The sequence below is a fragment of the Marmota marmota genome, unplaced genomic scaffold (assembly GCF_001458135.2).
Source record: "Marmota marmota marmota unplaced genomic scaffold, marMar, whole genome shotgun sequence".
Classification (NCBI taxonomy): Eukaryota; Metazoa; Chordata; class Mammalia; order Rodentia; family Sciuridae; genus Marmota; species Marmota marmota.
Window position 1 is genome coordinate 4,877,782 of NW_025999983.1, and position 14,034 is coordinate 4,891,815.

The window sequence follows — 14,034 nt, forward strand, 5'->3', positions numbered from 1 at the left end:
ATGGGGGGGGGGGCAGGGAATTGAGGCAAGCACTCTACCAACTTAGCTATATCCCCATCCCCAGGACAGCGACTTTTAAAATACTTTCAGCTTTAAAATCTCAACACTTCAAATTTTTCTTCAAAGAAGACAAATCTTCCTTCTTGGCTCCTTCATTCCTGTGCTGGAATTGAACTAGGCAAGGTATTCCACTAAGCCATATTCACAGCTCTCCCCATTTCTCGCCCCTGGGCCTTCCATGCAAATTCTACCATTCATACTAATACTTCCTTTTTTTTAAAGGATGCTGCAAACTATAATCAAAATTTCAATGACTGAATAACTGCTAAAACTGTAAAAAATAAGTATTCACAGATTACAAGTGCACAGCAGAAACTCAATGGGTTACTGATTTACATCTCACAAAACGAATGCATCATTACATCTTAAGTCTGCATCACTGTTTAAGCAATCTAACAAAGCTAAATATTTCTTTTTTCAAAATTTAGTAATTCCCTTTCCTTCACCTTACAATTCAAGAGTTCTCAATTTAAAAATTTTAGACCTATATCAGGTATATTAGAACATGTGCAAATTTTTCTGTGTACCTAATTTAAAGGAAATTTCAGTATGTTTGCATTGTCAGAATTGTGCTAATTTTCTCGTACTGAAGAGAATTACATTTTGAAAACAGCAGGCTTAACTAAATAACAAATATATCTGAATTAAACAAAATTCAATACTTAACCCACTTAGTTGAATTGTTCATTGTTTAACTGTTTAATTAAAATCAGAAAGAAAGAACACTTTTTCTTATTCCCTTTCAGCTGTCACTTAAAGCTCAAGCTAAATGAAATTTATTTTTTCAAAGGGTCCTCTAATCTGACTAGAACCAGCATCCTCATTCAAAAAAAATAAGTGAAGATCCCAAGCAATTATTTACAACTGCCTTCTCCAGAATCCTCAAGTCTTTATAAAATCCTTTTTTAAATTTTCCATATTTCCTGGGAACATTAGTTCCAATAAGAAAAGAAAAACTATTATCTTAAAAAGTAATATCAGAAAATGTTCAGTTAAATCAATTTCACTTTCTTTACTATAGATTCTGGATATTTTAATATGTTAAAGCCATACTGAATTCACAAAAGGAATTCTACTTACAGGGCCCTCCTATTCTCAGACTACTTTTGGAGGCCAGTACTCCAAGGAACACACTTTGCAAATCCTACCCCCTAAAGCCATTCTCAGGAGTGAAATGAGTAGACACTCGCTCACTCTTTCAACCTAAGATTGCAATCTTTCAAGACATTAGCAAAAGCAAATGTAGAGAATGGGAAAAGGAAGGTACACTGGCAAAAACTATATCATACTATATAGACAAAACACACTAACATTCAGAACTGAGATGAACACTAGATTCATACACTAATCCAAAAGTACCTCTTTTTACAAGCACTTGATACATTCCCAAAAATCAACATAATCACCAACCTCCCACCACATACATGCACAAAGAAATAACTGCCATCACAATAAGGGTTAAGTAAAATCCAAGCGTACTGGAGAAAAAAAATGAATAGAAAGCCAAAGTACACAAATATAGAAACAAAGCTGATAACATATCCCACCTCAAAAGAAAAAAAGTTCAGAGCAAGAGACAGAATTAAAGAAAAATCTTACAACAAAGGCAAAAGAGCAACAAAACACAACAATTTATCATATCAAAACATCACACTACAACTTAAATACCCATTCAGACTAGAAACAAGAACACCTTAAACAAAAACCAGAAAGTGGAGGCAGATGGGGAGGTAAAAGGAAAAGCCTTAAGTGGGTCTCCTGTTATCCCTAGAACAGGAATATAAACTACAAGCATTTAAAAGTTTCTTCCCCCTAGAGAAGTTTCTTCCCTCCTCAGAGTATTCTCACAGGACACTGCTCCTGTGTTCTTCCTCTGAAACCCCACCTATCCTAGGAGAGCCAGGTGAAACCTTCCTTCTTCAGAAACACCCATACCCCTCAGCCTAAAGGGAGTTGGTTCTCCAGCACCAAGCTTTCCCTCTCCTGCTGTGGTCAGTTGCCTGTTATCTTTCATAATACTTACCCAACTACTCAGACAACCTGAAGAAATAAATCTGAAATTTTGGTGTGTCCCTCATGATATCCCACAAAAACTATGCACTCAAATATCTGAATAGGATAAAAAGTGTTAACTGTTAAATCATTAAAAACTATTATGTGAAATATGCAATTCTGACATACTCAAAAATTACATGTTGCATCACAGTAATTACTTTATACTACAATGCAGTAAAATAAAGCTAATATCAGATTAAATAAATTGCCAAAAAAATTACAATTTAATAACATCAGGCTTTTTAAAGAGTAATGAACTTTTGCCTGAAAATGTTATTACATACACTTTCTGAAAGCAAAGTGGTGTGCCCAACAAAGTACAGTTAAGTAATTCCAACACAATTAGCATGAAATGTTTGCATTAAAAAGTGAAATGATTTTAGGATATGAAATGGCAGAGGGAAATCTCATGATATAATTTATTTAAAAAAGGAAAACAAAAATACCCCATTCTTTTATACCCATTAATACAGGAGGTAAAAAAATAATTTAAAAAAAATTCACCAAAATTATGGGTCATTTTTACTTTTAACTGATGACACTGAGTTTTTTTTTCCCGTAAAATGAAGAACATTTGTTATGGTAAGAATAAAATAAGTGTTATTTTTAACAATATTAATTTATAATAATTACTATGGACAAAAATTTAAGCTTCTCATAAACTCACAAACAGTAAGAAACCATCTTTAAAATGTATATACAAAACTAAGTATTCCTAACTTTCCCTGAAAAGTAATAATTCCCATTAAGATTCAAAGACAATGTGCTATGATGCCTCTTTGCCCTCACCACTTCTCCCGGGACTGAAAAAGAGACCACAAACCATGCTTTCTCCAAAAATGAATTGAAAAGGTTTTGATAGTCAATTCTCTACATTACAGGAATAATAGAAAACAGAAAAATAGTCTGGGGTAAAATGGAAGTACAAAAAGTGTTAAATTCATTTTGTTACCAGTTCAAAAAGCTACTTTCTCTCTTGTTCCCCATGTAAAACTAAGACTCTTCCCCGAGGTCTAGTGAGTTTCAAGTGATTAAGGAACAAATGGCATTTTACAACTACTTTGACAGTTTAAGAAAAAAAGCTCAGTAAAACTAAATAGAAACTGCAATTCAAATATATTAATCATTAACAAAAGCACATACTTCTCAAATCCTATCTAAGCAGAACATAAACGAGCAGTATCTCCAACAGCTGCAAAAGTATATTTTAAAACAAACATACAATATTTACGTAACTAAAAAAAAAAACTGACAAGGAATGCTATAATGCCATACATTATAGTAATGAAGTCAGATAAGATTATCTTCTTACTGCTGATAATTTTTTATTACTACAATAAACTATGATTCCCCAAAGAACCTTTTTCTTTGTATAAAATAACAGTAAACTATGGCAAATTTTTTTCTTATACTAATAAAGAGAAATCAATCACCTGATTTGAGATTTTAGAATCAAATGTACAAACAAGACACTTCTTGATATATGTGACTTAGTCCCCTACCAAACAACAAAGCTGTAAAAAGCAGAAACTATTTAAGAAAATAGCTGTAATTAATCCAAAATGCTAAGCCAGTTATATTTAAATACAATCAACATTACAATATATGGTCTTTTAAAAAGACAAATTCTTTAAAGAAATACCACAACTTTTTCACATTACCCCAAATATTAAATTCAATAATCACTATTCATCATATTCCTAAGCAACTCTTTCCTTACAATTTAAAGAACAAAAATTTCTATTCTGGCAAGTTATTTATCTACACATTTTAATCACTAAATGCTTTCCATTGTGTATTAATATCCCCATCTACTGGAACATAAGTTCTTACCACAAGATTCCTGAAGACAAAAAATTTACAGTAAAGATTCTACAAGTGCTTAGAAATACAATTTTAAAACCTAATTCCTACCTAGGCATATTCTGTACCTTTAGGACTTTAAAAGCTTTTTAGAAAATCATATGTATTCCTCTTTCACTGATATTATTTAAAAGAATTCACTACATTAAAACTTTTTGCCTGATATTTCCTCTTCTGTTCCTGGACTTCATGGTTTAAATACAAAACACTAATTCAAAGAGAACTACCCCCTTTTAAAGAAACTATCTTTCTGGATCATACCACCATAAAATATACACAAGCTCATGTGCACACACACACACACCCACACTAGTTTAAAAATATATGTATTCTTTCCTCTAATTCACTGGGCAGCAGCTAAAAGCTATTAAAAACAGTAAAACAAAACAAAAAATATAGGTAAGTGAAAACATTAAAAAAGTCAAAAACAAAGGTCAGGTACGTAACTCAGTGGTAGAGCACTGGGGGGGGGGACGGGGGGAGAGTCAAACCAATACAAGTTTGGTACAAAATAAAAACTTATTATACACAGAATAAAATCCCATCTCCCCCACAAAATGATAATTATTTAGAAGAACAGGTCACTAGCTATACCTGTAATTTGTAATATGTCAAAAATGGACAAGAAAATTTTAAAGACAGTTTTGTTTACTTTTATTAATAATATGATTTTGAGGATCTCATATATAGCATCATCATGATTTTTGAGGATATATGTAGGACAAAGTAAGTTAAGTAGCTATTCCATCAAGAATAACACTGCTTTGCTGTTGAAAAAAAAAAGGCATTATAAAATTAATAGTAAGATTCAAATTAAAGTGAAAATACAAACATGAACTCACAAGGTTTAAAATCAACACTGTGTAGCTTTGTCCATAGTTCTTCCCAAGAAGAACATTTAGTACCTAAGTTAGAGTCCCTCATACCATTTCCATGGAAAAGAGCCCTGAAGAAATGGCTACTTCTAGCTATTTGACAGGGAAGGCACAAAGGGGAACTTGCCCCAGAAAGTCAAGAAGATTTCAAAAGACATAGGAGCCAGTTTGATTATTAGTAATGGCCAAATTTGTGTCAATTTGAACATTAAAAAGATAATAATAATTACAGATGATTTGTTTATATGCAATCTCTGGAATCTATGAGCCCATAATAATGATCATTAAATAGAAAGAAAAGAAATTCAATGGTCAACCTGAGAGGCAGCTAGCAAGTCAACAATGTACTTTGGGAACCAACCTATAAAGATGAAGACCAAACATCTATTTGCTTTCCCAGTAGAAATCTATTTCAAAACAGCAATACACTTCCTGTGAGTGAGAAAAGATCTACCTTTCAAAGAATACCAAAATAATAATTGTAGAAAGAATGATAGAATTAGAAAATCCCATGGTGTATCTAATGATGGGACAATCTAATGCTATAGACTAACTCCTGGTCCAAAAGGGGCGGGGGGAATCTAAACTTACAGTGGAAGGATCCATCATCACACTAACCAGGGTACTGATGCTGGCTTCAAAAATGCTGGAACCAGTCTCAGCACCTCCTGATTTGATGCAACATGAAGTATACAGCAGCACTTGTGTATACTGTAACCAGAGATGCTATCCTTTAAATCTAACTACTAGATATACAAGGCATGAAGGATTAATCCCCAAAATAGGGAAGGTAAACTAACGGCATAAAAAAGTTCTAGATTTTAAGATTTAAAGTCAAAACAACCAGATTTAATAAGTGGTGCTGATATTCTGGCTTGGGCAACTCAGCTATGAAGAACAGTATGTTTACAACTAAAGAAATAATCCAAATATGGATTGGTCATTTTTTTTGTGTAGGATTATCCTATTTTGTTTCATATGATGTCACTGTACAGAAAAAAATGTTAATTTTTAAACTGACACAAATATAGTGAGGAATGGCATGTCAAGATATCTCTAATGTACTTTAAGTAATAAACAAAAAATTTAGATAGAAGTAAATTGGATGCTGACTACAGTGAGAACTCCTCTCCAATTCATTAATTCCTAATAGACTCCTGAGCTAAGAATTTCTTCAATTCTCTTTAACTTACTTAAAAATTAAGCTCAATTCTCTCAAGTAACCAAAAACTGAGCTGACAACTGAACAAATGAGGCCCACATCCTATTTTGAGAAATATAACCATTCAAACATTTTTTTTCTGGGTTGGGGTTGTAGCTTAGTAGCAGAGTACCTGCCTATGTTTGAGGCCCTCAGTTTATTTATCTGCATTGAAAAAGATAATAACATCCTAATGGGTTAACCACACACAACACCTAATTCTTCACACTGCATCTAATTTCTACTTAGCTTGTATGTTCACTGTGTTCTTAATAGTTTATCCACAAGGAGTTCATTATGACAACCCAGTATTTCAATGATTCCATACAACCTTCAAAATAAAATTCAAACTATTAATTCTGGCATTTGAACTCCTCATAATTAAGCCCCCCCCCCAACTTCTCTAATCATCACTTAGTTCCCACCACTCTTCATGTGTTTGCCATTCCAACTAACAATCCAATCCACACTTTGTGACCAAGACTTATGGCACCCATCAGAACCAATCTACCATGGCTACCCTTCCTCTTGTACTGGAGGATCCCCTGCCTTCCTGTTCATCTCACTATCAGCTGTTAATGACAACTCCAGTTCCAGGGATCCAGAAAACCTCACTAGAGGCTTCAGCTCATAGTATAACTTCTTCCCAACCACATACAGCATGCTAGGAAGTAGTGATTCTCTTGCATAAAAACTAGCCAACATTCACATGAAAAAATTACCTTTCTCCCTTGTAGCTTTTCACTATATAAATGTTAAGCTTACCTGGTTGTTCATTCTGTTCTAAAGAACCTAAAAATGTTGACAGAAATTTGATGCTGCTGCTACCTTCTAGTATGAACAGCTCTACTGCATGTTCTACCGTTTAGCCTCAGAATATCCGAATTTAACAGTAAGAAGAAAGCTAATAATTCCACTTACAGATGAAGCAGCTCAAGGTCAGAAAGGTTAGACATCTTGTCCAAGATGATCAAACTAACTGCAGTCATGATGAGAACCCACATCTACAAAGAACTCCTAGCACTTTACCACAGGGTTTCACTAGCTTATGACACAAACTCCTTTTCATCTTTATGCATGCTGAGCAAGCGCATGTGCAGGCACACACATGCTGAGTTAGCACTGACTCCCTATCATAACAATGGGAGGATGACTGCAACAATAATGGTGGCAGCAAAAACCTAAAGGATTAGGTGCAGGTAACTTCAGAGGAATTTTTATTGCCTGGATTTGAAAGTTTTTTTTTCTTTAAAAAAAAAATTCACCTACTATGTAAAAATTGTATCAAAAGGATACAATTACTGTAACAAAGAAAACCAAGAACTGTGGCTAAATTTTTTTTAATAATCCTGAAATAAGGAGTCAGTCCTCCTTCCAGATGTACAGTGGCTCCACAGCAGCACTCACTGCCACTCAACTCATGACACCCTGAGAAATTACTGGCCTGCTCCTTCTACAAGCATCTAAAATGGATCCAAGCTCACTGTTCCTGACTCAAATCAATTAGCAATACCACATCTTTCAATCAGAAATGCTATTCCCTCTTGAGCGGTTACTAAAAATAGCAATAGTGCTATTTATAGGAGACTACATAAATCCTTTAGCTGCATAGTGTTTAAGTGAACAGGTTGAAATCCACCAAAAAAAACCCTTTATTTTCGGAGTTGTGGCCTTTTAAATTTTCTTTCCCCACATTTTGAAAAGACTACATATTCTAGCCCCAAGAAATTGACTGGATTTGTTCAAGTTCAACATATCGAAGAATTAGGAAACAATACCATTTGCTTTTTCTTTGTTTAAAATCTGAAGGAATGCAAAAGTTGTTTTTTATATATGGAAACATACATGGGGTTTTTCTCCTACGGTTGTACAACACAAAACAGATCAAAAGGTAAAACTCCCAAGTCTTGCTCCAACCATTATTACAACCTTGCCTTGTCATGTGGACAAGTTGCCACCTCTCAGATCCAAGTCTCTGCACATATGCAATGAAGACACCCCTTGCCTTTCAGACTGTGGCAGTCCTGAAATAATATGGTCTTTTGGCATTACTTTAATTTTCCCTACACTGAAACACATTTGAGAAGAAATATTTTTCTAGTTTTTTTTTTTCCTAGGAGCTCTTAAATATTATTTGTAATACAACTGAGACACCATGAAATGAAATCATAAGTTTATGAATAAGTTTTAAACAAAAAAACTGCACGTATTTATCATGCATGTCCCTAATTCTTCTCTTAAAAGTAATACACTTTTTTAAATTTTTTTTAATGAGGGGGGGATTTTTTAATATTTATTTTTTAGTTTTCGGCAGACACAACATCTTCATTTGTATGTGGTGCTGAGGATCGAACCCAGGCCGCACGCATGCCAGGCGAGCGTGCTACCGCTTGAGCCACATCCCCAGCCCAAGTAATACACTTTTGTTGTTTAATTTTTCCTATGTATTTCCAACCACCAAATTAGCTTAGTTTACCAAGGATTCCCCAATAACTTGCTACTGACCAGGTAATGGTGCCCTTCTTAAATGACTTGTCCTATACAAATGCCAAAGGTAAGGTATTTATTTAAGACCCGGTATCTTTTCAATCCTGGACCAAGCAAGTATCTCATTTTTTCAAAGGCCTCCTGCTCTGGAACCTACCATTCTCCAGCACCCTCTCAAGAGCAGGGCACACTGCATCTCTTCCTTCTGCACATACAAACACAAACTCACACACGTGCCTGGTGGCCCCAACTAGGGACCACTTTGTGGATTTATTCACATTGATAGCAGAACACCCAACCTGACAAATTCTACTTCTCATAAATAATATGACAGAAATGACAATAAGCTGATTCACTTTATCAGCCTCAAAAACTAGTTCAATAAAACATATAGGTTAGAATCAACATATGAAGAAACTATAAACACAATGAAATTTTGTTAGACTTGTTAGAATTGCTGAATTTTTCAAACTAGACTTTCTGCTTCAGAAAATTACGAAAAAGTAGTTTTTTTTTTTTTTTGTAATAATAAGAATCCTAAACAAAGAACTTCTACAAGCTACCTGTTTCTTAAAAATTCATGGCAAATCTTTAAGCACTGTTACTGTTAGAGGAGAAAAGTAGATTTCTTTCAGTAAGGACAGAGTTAAGTTTGAGCTAACTCAATTTCAATTTGTCTTCTAATTAATGCCAATGTTTCAAAACTAGCTTAGAGACACACCTGTATTTTAAAAAACTTATTTGTATTAAATGACAATCTGCCACATATGATCACACTCAGCTTTCTTCTAAATTAAAAGTATTCATAGTCTTCTTTTATCCTGAACACACCAAACTAGCACTTGGGGATAAGAATTTTTCCTATTTTTGTGCTTTGCATATAACACAATACCTATTATTGACTTTTACCGGTAAATGACTTTTAAAAAAGTTTACTTCACGTAATTTCATAAATGCCAAAACTTTCAAGAGCTAAAATGAGCACTGATGGTCTTTCTGTTTATAGACTGATTTATTTTGGACTAATTTATTTATGGACTAAATAGAAACTATGCTGATTAAGTAAAGCAATTTTATCTTCCCAATTCCCATTCAAGCCAGGTGTGGTGGCACATGCCGGTAATCACAGCTACTTAGAAGGCTGAGGGAGGAGGAGCACAAGTTGGAGGCCATCATCAGAAATTTAGAGAAACCCTATCTGAAAATAAAAAGGACTGGGGATGTGATATAAAGTAAAATTAATAGTGATAAAACTAATCAATATTATTTGTAGTACTTAAGAGCAAGTGCTGTGCTACAAATAATAAATTTCTGTACATTCTTTTATAAGTATTCAAAACCATCACCAATCAGAACATAACTGCTTAACTTTGTATTAGACAATGTTTCTAATGTTTCCATTTTTAAAAAATAACGCACATCCCATTTTTAGAGAACTGAAAATAAAAAAAGAATATGAGGTGTCAATGTGTTCATTAATTCAACAAAAACTTATGTATCCACATGCCAGGCTCTAAGGTAGCCACCACCTTCAGGGAATGAGTTCCAAGAAAGAAACAAAACAGATGGAGATATTCCAACATTAACAGTGGTAATAAAGTAGCATGTAAAAAAAAGCAGAATGGATAGGTGTTCACAGACCACTTCTTAACATCGTCAGAATAACTTAACAAATACTAATGATTGATAAGCTGAATATTTTTCTTTTTCTGTTAAATGAATACAAGGCTGTAAGAAATCTCTCTTGGACATTAAATAACCTAGCTATTTGGGGCCCCAAGACTGAAATGCCTATTTTTCAAAATGGCGTATGTTTCCCCAAAAAGTTCTCATTATAAGAAAAAACTACAGAGCTTAAAATTCACATTGAACAGCTGATGTCAAATAAAGGGATCCGAAGAAGTAATAAAGTCCTGTCAACCATGTAAATAAAAATCTGGCATGTAATTACGATCCCCTGACATGGGCCTATTCACCATCCCCAGTCCCCTTGACTTTTAAGAGATTTTTAGATATTCTGACAGCAGCTGGACAGTGGGCTATCATTTTAAGTTAGCAAACAAAACCCAACAAAGTCCCAGTATTTTCCATCTCTGACCGAGAAGGGCAATCTTTGCATATAACTGCATCAACAAATAAACCAGACAAACTTTATTAGCTACATTGAATTTCTCAAGTAAACTAAACCGTAGTTCCAGTTTATAAAAAGCTGCTCCTGTGATCTCATTGGTGTAATTTTCTTAACAAAAACAAAAGAAAAAACATCACATTTCTAAGATAATTGGCCTCAAAAAAGGAGCCTCTGAATCATGTTTCAGGAAAGTCCAGGTCAAAGCAATAGGGTTTATTTTCCTCCATTTCACCCCAGACTAGTTCACTTAAAAAAAAAAAAAAAAAAAAAATTGTTCTCATAGAACCTGATGAAGTTCCATGCAGCTCCAGGACAGTGACAGTGCTGCAATAATAAGAGAAATGTACACAAAGCACTTTTAAAAATCAAATGCAGGCTGGGAGTGTGGCTCAGTGGTACAGTGCTTGCAGAGCATGTCTAGGCCATGGGACTGAACCATGGCAAAACAAAACAAAACAAAAAAAAAGTGAAACGTATTTGTTTCAACTGGATATTCTCAAAATCATTAAGGAAAAAGTGTTCATACCAAATACACGGGTGAATGCAATTGGCAAAGAGACATTTTTATTACCACAACTGTCATATATCTTTGAGAGTATACCATACTGTAAAACATGTAAACTGGATAAAGTTTAAAAAGGAACCACCTCTTCTAGGTCAGACAGTACAGAATAAATGCTGAATAAATAGCCTATAACATAATACAAAATTATTATTTCCATTACTGCCATATATAGCTGGTGACACCTCCCTGGGAAGAAGAAGGAAGGATAATGGAAAGAAGAGCAATGATAAAATGCTAGGCTTTTTATTATCCCAACTAGTGCAAGGGCTCATGTACAAAAATAGAATCTTAGCCTCAAACCAACAGATTAATTACCTCACCTCAAGTAAAATCTGTCACAGATATTGATTACTGTCAACAAGGTTTCCTTCTCCAACAACAAAAAAAGGGTAAAATTCTAAAAAACTACACAGCCAGAGTCCTCTGATTACCAGCAGCCATGTAATTTTAAACCAAAGCTTTTGTAGACAAGTTTCTCAAAAAAATAAAGTTATTAAAATAAAAACGAAATGCAAGAAAATTACAGGAACAACATGTCCAATAATGAATGAATATGAAATTTACATGGAAAATGTTACTATTAAGCAAGTTTTAATTTAAAATATTTCTTTTCACATTTTTAAGGGAGAAGAAAAATTTTTACCAGGAAAAAAAAAATCAGAAAATGAAGAATAATTTTTGAAACCATGAATGCAGAATCTTGTTGGCTTTTTCTGAGCTGCACACTAATTTTCCTAATACCCACAATAAGACTTAGTCTACCCTTCCTCACAAATCATATTATAAATTTTATCAACTTTAACCTCCCCACTGCCCATTAAAAAAAATACTTCAAAAAATGAAACTCAAAATCTGATTTTAAATAATTCCTTATTCTCCATTTTCCTCTATTTGAGATTTTTAAGTCAAATTAATTTCATTCTTCACCTTTTTCATTCTAAATTACAAAATTTTATAAACACATAATTTGCAACTACTGCTATTGCTTCCCATTTCCAGGACCAAAAAAAAAAAACCCTCCCTATAAACTCTTTTGTGTAGCTCTTTCCCACGGACGGTCAGGGTTCTGTGGAAAACTTTCTGGAGAGAGCAGTTGAAGACCTGCTTCATCTGTAATCCAGTGATCATCTCTAACTTTGCTAAAAGATTAAGTATTAGGATTAACAACTGAAGTTAGGACCTTTATATAACTGGACCAACCTAAAATATGTTCTCAATTTCAAAAAACAACCATGTTGAAGATACTTGGGAGAAAAAGACTGACAACTCCACACAAAACTAAACAATAAAACATAAAGAGTGTCTATAATTGGGATACAGACTAAAGGTTAACTTTAACTTGGCATGGGAATAAATACTTCTTCTAAAGCACTGATGTTTTAATAAAGTAGGGAAATCCAACCAATACTTAACTCCCAAATGTGCAACTAGCCAAATAAAAACTCTCCAACTGACAGACAAAATATTTTGAAACGTATTATTCAAAAAGTATCTTAAAACAAAATTGCCCAAGAGGCTCATTCAAAATTGGTATTTATCAGAAAGTATGCCCACTCATAAGTAAAATATCTTAACTTCACTAATCACTAAACTAAAACTTAGAAATTCATATGAATTTTTGTCAAGCATTATAGACAAAAGAAAATGTAATTCCTAACCACAAACAGACATCATGATTAATTTGTTTTAGACAATGACAGGCCGAGAAGGGGTAAAACACAACGTGACAAAATTCGCAATTAAACTATCCAACAAGTAAAAAATGAGATGCACTTAAGAAACCAATACTTTTCTTAAGTCAAATTAAGTTTATAACAAGGCTAACAATTACAGGAAGCAGCTTATTCCACACTAAGGAATAGCCCCCTTTCCTGCATGTTTGTACTGCTCTGATAAAAAAACAATCAAACTTCCTAGTCATTATGCTGTCCATTTTAAATATGCCAGCTACCACACTGCAGCAATCTATGCAACCGGGAATTGAAAAGGGTAAAAGACTAAAATGAAAGAACAAGCCATATAAAAAGGAAAAATACATTGTTAAGAATATATCATCCTAGTGGTCTTCCATATTTAATACTCAAAAGGTTGCTATTTCCAACCAGAAGGAAAGAAAGACACCGGTGTTAAAGATAATGACAAAACTGAAATTTCTAGATTTGGAGGATTAAAAATTATTAAAGCTAAAGAATAGAAACTTAACAGGGACCCAAATGCAAATTGATTTGGAGCTTTCAGATCAACATAAAAACACAAATGAGAGACCTTTTAAACTAGTCAAATTATAACTCAAATTATTTAGTATTTTAAGTAGCACATAAACAATAGAAGTATTTCCTGACTTTTATAATTTCCTATGCCGTTCAACTTAATTTAGCATTTTGGGAATAAAATTTAATTAACTCTAAATACTGTCAAGATCAATGTTCGTTTTAATGTATATAAAAGGATTCTTTCTAAACAACTGTATTTAAATATTTTTAACTAGAAATTGTTACTAATATTCCTTAAACTTTAACTTAACCAAAATAGGCCAAGGTGGGAAAAAAAACTGCGTATACTCAGTGTTTTCCATGTTTGTAAACATTTCTGAACACATAACGGCAGATGAAATTATCTTTGAGTTTCAACTAAACTTTAACACAGGTCAGATTATTGAGTATAATACATACACATTTTGTTGCAAACGTTTCCATGGTTTAAAAAAAAAATAACTGGCGCCCCTTAGCGCTCACATTTGGAAATATTCAATTTAAGAGTTCCAGCTTGCTTTTTTTTTTTTTTTTTTTTTTTTTTT